The sequence below is a fragment of the Notothenia rossii genome (genome assembly GCF_949606895.1).
Source record: "Notothenia rossii genome assembly, chromosome: 6".
NCBI classification, from domain to species: Eukaryota; Metazoa; Chordata; class Actinopteri; order Perciformes; family Nototheniidae; genus Notothenia; species Notothenia rossii.
The window spans coordinates 22,580,352-22,589,781 of NC_136909.1; positions in this window are offsets into that span (position 1 = coordinate 22,580,352).

The window sequence follows — 9,430 nt, forward strand, 5'->3', positions numbered from 1 at the left end:
TATCTGAGGACCTGACATGGACTCTTCACACCACCACCATCACCAAGAAAGCTTGACAGCGGCTCTTCTTCTTCCGCAGGCTGAGGAGGTTCAACATGGACTCCAGGATACTCTGCAACTTCTACAGGTGCACCATAAAGAGCATCCTGACTGGCTGCATCACGGCCTGGTACGGCAACTGCACCGCACTAAATCTTAAGGCTTTACAGAGGGTGGTGAAAACTGCACAGAACATCCCCAGGACGGAGCTGCCATCCATGTAGGACCTTTACTCCCAGCGGCTCAGGAAGAAAGTCCTCAGGATTATAAAAGACCCCCATCACTCCAGCCACAAACTGTTCTGTCTGCTGCCGTCTGGCAGGCGTTACCGCGGCATCCGGACAAAAACAAACAGACTCAGGGACAGTTTCATCCCACGGGCAATAAGACTGCTCAACACCTGAACTGTTGAAAAAAAATCCATAATATTCATCTGGCTGCTACTTAGAAATTATTGATCTATTTACCTAATATGTCATATTCCTATAACTTGCTTATAGACTCTTATTCCACTATTTCACTTTTTTAAACTATTTTTCTTTTTGTATTTACTATTTACTTGCACTATATTTTTCTGTTTATCTGTGTTTTGTGTTGCACTGTTGGAGAAGCCTGTGATCTAAGATTTTCATCGGCATAACTAAACTGTAGCTATGTTCGTATGACTAAATAAAGAACCTTGAACATTATGCAACTATTGGATGTACACTTAAATATGTGGCAAATTGTTTCCTTTAAATGTTGAGAAGATCCTTGCCACAATAAAAAAAACATTGGAGAGAGTCACAGAATATATAAATATAAAGATATATAACTTATATAATCTTGTGTGCATGACTGAGGCAAATGTTGACTATTACTACAGAAATAAAACTGTCCTTCCACAAGTTGTTGGAAATGTATTTCTCAGATATGTGTCAGTCTTGGACTGTGGTGATGTAATTTATTGCTATGCATTGGCTTAGGCTTCTTGATTCCTTTTTGTCCTCGAGATTTGTCACAGGTGATGTTTATGGTAAACATTATTCTAGTTTTTCATAGGGTAAGGTTCGGGTGGTCTTCTCCCTGATATATGTTTTTATCTATAAACCCTAACCCATCGCCATTACCTTTTAGAACGGCTTTGTCAATCAGATGTTTTTTTTTGTATCAAACACACTGTACTTACTGGCCCTTACTTCATGTTCCACCAGCTAGGTCCTAACTTGGAAAAACATATTTTAATATAAGTGCACTACAGTACTCTAAAATCAATTCACTTGTACATTTTGGACATTGTAGAAATGTGATCTAAAATGCCTCTCAGCATATACTTGTTTTACAGTTTATTCTAACTTAACTGTATTTTTATTAAGTAAGTATTTACCTTAATCAAAACAATTTAGAGACATTAATTATTTATTTTCATTTGCACTTTATAAAAGTTAGTTGCATTTATATGGTTTTGTCATTGTAAATAAAGGTCGTCCCTCCATGATCTCGTGAGTTTAAAGACAGGTTGGATGGAGGAATGAATGGAATCAGTCTACCTTTACATCCATTCCTTTAATGTTTATACAGGCAAGGAGTCACCATAAATATATTGGACTTTTATCAAACATGTTGATTTTGTAAGATGGGGATATATGAAGCCTTGAGGGGCAGCAGATTCATTGTGCATCATGATAGCAGGGTGTGAGAAAGTGACAGAAGAAGCCTTGCAAGTCCGCCTACTCTGTTTTATCCTTCCATCAGTCTGAAGTGACCACCAGAAGTACACATTGACATCCCATCATCATTACTGTTGTTGTGAAATATGTTTTCACTATCAATGAGACGTTAGTCTATCCATTTTCCATCTGCACTTCCCCCAGCTTGCTGAGAGGATGGTAAATGGACTTTATATAGTGCTTTTCTAGTCTTCTGACCATTCAAAGTGCTACTTACACCACATGCCAACGTTTACCGTTATACACACACGTACATACATGGATGAAAGGGCTGCCATACAGGGTGCGAAACTGCTCTTTGAGATCTAATCTAATGTTCATCCACACACGCTGTGCTTTAAGGGGCAATTCAGGGTTCGTTATTTCCGATCTGGTAATCTTCTGATTTTGCCGATGTATGGGCGACCTGAGCCACATCTCTTTATCAAAGGAATTATATATTATTTAGTTGGAACATCCTCATACCTCATGCTGACCTTCAGGGAAGACTGAGTTATTACTACTTTGTGAGTTTTGGTGCAATTCCAGTCCAATATGTTGTGCCACACTGTAACTTAATGCCTGACAGGCAAACAGCTGTATATAACAAGGACTGTCCAATCACCAATGCTTTCTTTATGGTTCATGGTTATTCCTGTACAGCTGTTGCTGCTCCTGTAATTATGTAGAATTAGCTATTCTGGTAAAAAAAAAAACACGTTAGTGAATGTATAATGCATTGATGGCAAAAAGGATGGAGACATGAGTCTGCCCAGTGTTCAGACTACATTTTCTTGAACTAGAGAAGTTTATTGATAGTGGTCAGTTTACTTAACTTTAGATAAACATGCTGACAGTGCTCATTTATCTCTCATGGTCTGTGGAAGCTTCAGTCATTTATAATATGTGATGCATGGTACCTCTCTGATGCACCCTTCATTCTAAATGTGTTGGTGTGTGTGTGCGAGACTAATGCTTTCAGACTCGTACGCACAGACAGACAGACAGACAGACAGACAGACAGACAGACAGACAGACAGACAGACAGACAGACAGACTCCAACTTTTCTACAATGGTGTAATTGCAGAATAGTGTATGAATCCCTGTTTTTGCACATAAGGGCAATGTTCTTCGCCTTAAATATATAGCACTCTAATAGTCTAAGTTAAAGATATAGGAACTTGTGCTAAAAATCACCACACAGCATTAAACTGATTGCTTTTAACACAAGAAGCACTGCTGTGTGTGTGTGTGTGTGTGTGTGTGTGTGTGTGTGTGTGTGTGTGTGTGTGTGTGTGTGTGTGTGTGTGTGTGTGTGTGTGTGTGTGTGTGTGTGTGTGTGTGTGTGTGTGTGTGTGTGTGTGTGTGTGTGTGTGTGTGTGTGTGTGTGTGTGTGTGTGTGTGTGTGTGTGTGTGTGTGTGTGAAAACATTCTCCTTTTAATTTCAAGACACGACCCTGAAGCAGCATGATGTGCTCGCAGGGCCACTTATATGCACTTGTGCCTGTTTGTGTCATTTCCCTGGCTTAAACTAAACCTGCTAGTGCTGAGCTGAGTGAAGAGACACAGCTGAGGGTGTGTTTATGCATGGACAAATTTGGTACTTGTTTTGGGTTTAAAAAAAAATCAATTTAGTCTCAGTTTGGTCAGACCATCTCTTATGCAAATTCAGATTCAATAGCTTCAGATGACAAATGTGCACAGCGAGAGAGAGAGGTCAAGAGGTCATACATCTATTTATTTTGATATTTGTTCGTGTTTGTTGAATTGATAGTCTGCAATATCCAAGATCCTTCCCTTTCATTTGATCAAATGCCTGTAGACTTCATGCTGCAGCAGCCCCCTGCTGTCAGTGTCCCCCCATGCTGACCTTCTGATGCTGCTTCTCAGCATAAACTCTTAAAGACACCTCAATTGATTCCTGATGCAGGAAAGGGGGCCCATAGGAATGTTTGAAGCTAGAACACAGTTTTATATACTGTATATATAAATAGTTGTATAAGTCTTGTTTTGATGACAGAAGATACCTATCTTGGGTACATAAGAGGGGTCACCATCCTAACCATAAATCAACTAGTTTTTCATTCCCTACCAATTTCATTTTCCAATTTATGTGTTTTTCTAGTTGAATAACTATATTTTTGTATGTATTCTTATGCAGCTTATCATTTTGCCTTCATTGTTTTTGGGCTTGAGAGATTAAAGTGTTTAAAAAGTTTGAGTCTTCTATCCACTTTCATATAAATACCCAGCTGAGCATTAAAATGGCACCTGCTAAAACAAAGTGAAATACCTCTTCTAGGTGATTTAAAACGTAAACACAATGTGTGCCTGCAAAGATTTTTATTTGATCGATTCCGAAAGTCAAAAGCAGTTTTTCTATTTGATTTGAATTTTAATAATGTTAATAATGCTCATAACAGTGTATTTCTTTGTGAGCTTTTTGTGACATCATTACCTTCTGTCAATCACCAGAATTTGATTCCCCAACAAAGATCCTTGTGAAACAGGAGGAAAATCGCTAAAATTGTCCCATCAATTGGTTCCCTGTTAGTCTCCATTGTATTCTTCACCTAGTTTATTTTTAATTTAAATGTCAGTATGGTGAATCAGAACTTTAATGTGCATGTATTGCCTGAGCCTAAATGGAGCCTCAATTTTCAGGTGAGCTTCCCTAAAAAGTCTGAGGAAAATGTTATCATTAAATCAGGAACACAGCCCTCATCATGTCTTTTTTTGTAAGTAAAATCTAAAAGTTACTGACCTTTTTAGTGTTTCACTCTCTAATGGTGCCAGCTCCTGTGTCAGGTGGACTTCCAGAGGATGAGATATTATGAAGTCAAGCTATTAAGAAAGAGAACACAGTCTTCCAAAAGTTGGTTCTGTGGAAGCACAGTGTGTCCACACTGCACTTCAATTAACCCATTGATTTTCATGGCCTTTAAGGAACTAAAGCTGTCAGTCACTGGCTGCCTTCCTCCTGTTAGCTCAGCAAATCTTTAAAATGTTCGTGTGTGCTTTACGTCCTGTAGAAGTGTAATTGTGTACATTCATGTGTTTTAATGTGCATAACTAGCAGTGTTTCCCACCGAATTTTCCCACATTGCCTTTAACTGCCGCCGACATGGACCGATGCGGTGCTTCCCTGAGCCTGAAATACCGCAGCCGATGGGAATCTGATTTGCAATCAGTTGAAAGCTCTTTGCGTCCGTTTATGAAGCTGAAGGAGACTCGGCGCGTCACAACTGCACGCCAAAGGACCCTGACCAAGCGTCGCTATTGGACTATCAGGGAGTGAGACTGTGTTGATTACAGGGACATTCTCCCTGGAGTAACTGAGGGCTAAGTGCCTTACTCAAGGGCACACTAGTGGTGGTGTTCCAGGCGGGATTTGAACTTGCAACCTTCCGATCATCAGCCCACCTCACTATCCATTAGACCAGGGGTTCCCAAAGTGGGGTCCACGACCCCCCGGGGGGTCGCGAGACCCCGAGTGGGGGTCGCGAAATGATTACAAAATTAAAATGGAAAATTAAAAAAGAAAAACATTATTTAATTTTTTTAATAATTTTTTTAAAATAATGAAAAGATTTTTTTTATTATTAATAATAACGTTTGCATAGACATTTTTAGGGGCGGACTAGTCATCTGTATAATTTCCCCGCAACGAGGCGAGTGCGGAAAACTGAAATTAATTTCCCCCTCGCCATTAACTGTTATTGCTCATGTTAATCTCGCCCCCTCCGACGTAAGTGTGAAGTAGCCTATTGGTTCTTGCCGGGCAGCCAAGTGGAGCCAGCTAGAACCGGTTTTCGGTACTTAGAACCGGCTCCGCCGCGGTGGAAACAGGAAGAACCAGAGCTAAATCAGGCTCTAGCCCGGTACCACGCCGAGCGGAAAGCCAGTTGCAATAGTATATTATAACAAATAGACATTTAAATGGAATCGTGGTTAAAACGTAGCAGCACTACAGCAGGGAACGTGCACAAAAGAGAGATAAAGAAAGCCAGAATTGAGTCAACAAAATGCCGTCAACATCAGGAGGCGTACGCTTTGATGGGATTCACGTCCACAAACGACATTGTGTTTTGTCCGTGGGGAAAAACTAGCCAACAGCTCAATGAAACCAGCGCACCTCCAGAAAAATTTCAGCACCAAATACCTGTGTCATGTTGGTAAGCCCCTGGAGTTTTTCAAGAGAAAACTTGCAGAGTATAGATCTTCGCAAGAGATGATGCGAAAAGCCTCCACAACATCAGCTAAAGCACTGGAGGCATCGTATGCGGTGTCACTGCTCATCGCTAAAGCCAAAAAGCCGTTCACGATGGCTGAGGACCTGTTACTCCCAGCTGTTGTTGTTTTGGCCGAAACGATGCTGGACAGAAGTGCCGCGGAGAAGTTCAAAATGGTGCCTCTTTCTAATGACACCGTTTCACACAGAATAGAACAAATGGGATCAGATATTGTTGAACAAGTTGTGGGAAAACTTGGCAAAGCATTTTCACCCCAGCTTGATGAATCGACCGATGTCAGCGGTAAGGCTTAGCTCATTGCTTTCGTGAGATATGTGGATACTGACAACATTTATGAAAATGTGCTTTTCTGCAAGACCTTAGATGGGAAAACAAGGGGATTGGACATTTTTTATGTTGTGAATGATTTCTTAATTGAAAACGAGCTGGACTGGAGAAACTGCGGGAGTGTGTGCTGACGGAGCTGCCTCAATGACGGGCCGATTTAAAGGGCTCATTGCACGTATTGGGGATACACATCCAGAAGTGCAGTGGAATCACTGTGTCATACACAGGGAAGCACTGGCGGACAAAAAACGGATTCCTGTGTTGCATGACGTTTTAAACAACAGCATCAAAGTGATTAACTAAGTCAAGGCCACTCAATGCCCGTCTGTTTCACTGCCTTTGCGAGGACATGGGAGCTGAACACACCCAACTACTTCTACACACAGAAGTGCGCTGGCTCTCTCGGGGGAGGATACTGAGCAGGCTGTTGGAGCTACGATCGAAGGTGCACACCTTTCTGTCAGAGCAAGAATCTCCCTGTGCCACACTGTTTGAGGACACGTATTGCAGCTTGCAAAGCTTTTCTATCTGGCAGACATATTCAGCTAATTGAATGAGCTGAATGTGTGCATGCAGGGCAAGGACACCAACATTCTGAACCTGTTTGACAAGGTGGGTAGTTTCGTAAAGAAAGCAGAGTTGTGGAAACGGGCATGTGCACAGGGGGATCTCACCTGCTTTCCTCAGGTAGATGCTTTCCTCTCCAGTGAGGATGTGGAGAGCGCTCCAGTCAAGTTCATTATAGAGGAAAACTTGGCCAACCTGATAGTCAGTCTCAAGTCGTTCTTTCCTGACATGGATGATAAACCTGCACAGCTTGATTGGGTAAGAAACCCATTTCTTCTGTCAGAAGCAAACAGAGAAAAGCTTCCTCTCTGTCGCATGCAGGAAAAACTCTTGGATGTGTCATCTGACCATGGCCTAAAGACAGGGCCGGCCCTGACCAATTTGCTGCCCTAGGCAAGATTTTAGCTGGCGTGTGTGCCTTTATCTCACTGAGCTTTTCAGAGCCTCCCAGTCTTTCATGAGAGTGCTCTCTAAAGCTCTCCCCCCCCTCGGCCGCTTACATAGTAAATTCCAATGTTAATAAAAGCCAACACGTTCTCACTCCCAACCCGTCACATGTTGACGGCCGGTAAGGGCCCCTCCCAGTCACTCTTACGGACAGGGTACCCCTTGAGAGTCAGTTTTCAACAGGCAGGGCATCCCATTGACTTGCATAAAGCTCCCTGAACATTGGTTATAGACGAGTTGGGATCGCCGCGAAATGCTCTCCGCAGATCCATTCTCACAGCGTTTATCAACCTTTTTCTTACTCAATATCAAGCCACACTTATTGTCTTTACTTCTCTATTTTAATTGAAAAATGTAGGACTTTTGTTGCTGTCAGTTAGGGGGAGAGTAGGGGTTCAGAATACTGAAATCTGTATTGTTTCATCGTTTTTTTCCTTCTAATTTTGTATTATTTTCTAAACCACACACTGTTATTTACTCAACAATAACACATAATTATCCTTGTGTTTATTTATTTGTTTGATTAATAAACACAAGTTGGAGTCCGTCAGGACCGAGGGTCGGAGCACCTCATACTGTAGTAGTTGCTTTAGAGAATTTTACACCCGGAAGTAAGTATTAACTCCGCTTCGCTTGACCCCGTGATAGTCCTCAAGCTCTGTGATTGGATGTTTGAGTGTGCGCCGTGGGTTACGCCGAGCGTCGAACAGCACTTTGAAATGGGATGGAACCACGGCAGACTGTCCAAAACTGGATTTGAACGGGTCCACCCCGTCTAGCATTAATATATACCCACATGACAGCTACGGTCATAAGAGCTTTATTTAACAGCTGGTCTTATGTCTGTGACCCCTCCTGTTGTTAATTGATAAGCCTGAAACATGCACTTGTCAAGGTTCAGAGGCATATTTTGCAAATATGGCAGTAGCCATCGATAATCTTAAGATAAGATACTTTATTGATCCCAAGTTGGAAACATTTGCGTTACAGTTGTAAATATGCAGTGGTGTTTATTTGTAAATCATTTAGTATAATCACACAAATTCTGTGTTTTATATTTAATAATTCTGTGTTCTTTATTTATTGAATGTTCAATACCTGACAAGGTCGGAGATGAAAAACTTGGGTCACAGGTTCCTCAGTTTATTACAATACATCTATCAATATGTGTGTATACCTCCACCATTAAACTGTCATATTCTGCACATTTCTTATACTATCTACATACATCTTATAAGAGTATAATACATATGTATAATATCAGTTAAAATAAGTGCTTAAACATACAATAGTTAACATTGCAGGAAAGCAATATATTAGTACTTTGTCAGGCTTAATATTTATACCCCCAAAGCTTTTTTCTTATTCAAAATAAGACCTTAACCTAAAGTATTCTTTAATGTTTAAATAAAGCCTTATTAGTTTGTCTGTCTGTGTCTCCTATTAATATCTAATAATAAAAATGATACATTTCAATAACATGCTTTTACCACCAGGTGTCCCTTTCTATCAGCTGTGCGCCGTTATCGTGTAAATATACCAATATACAGATTGGATCAAAAATAAAAGTCAGCCGAATTAGTATTGATACTGCAAGGAGACTTATATTGTGAAGAGAAATTGAAGATTTTGTTTAATTGATATATTTATGATCCACGTCACATATTCAGTTTCGGCGGCAGTTGTTCCTGTTTGTCTAGAAGTCTTCTCATCAGGGCTCTATAAATAGCGAACTACGGCAGATATGTAATATTTAATGCAGCCGAACCGTGTATTACAATGCCGTTATGTGATGACCTCCAAAGAGAAAAGCAAGCAAACTCGGAATAAAGTATTATTATTATTTATTTTATTTTTTTCGGATTTCACATCAACAGGAAGTCCGGTTAACTAAAATGTCCGTGCGGAACAATAGTAATAGTAAAAAGACGGAAAAGAATAGGCTGAGACAGTCTGTTAAACTCCAGTGACCACGTCATTAGTCTGCTGCTCTAATTATGTCAATTGGAGTTATGACGTCATCGTGTTCCATGACACAGGTGTTTATATTTGAGCTAACGACGTGTCCAGAGATCAAAGGTTTCCATGGTGATCAGTGAGAGGAGAGC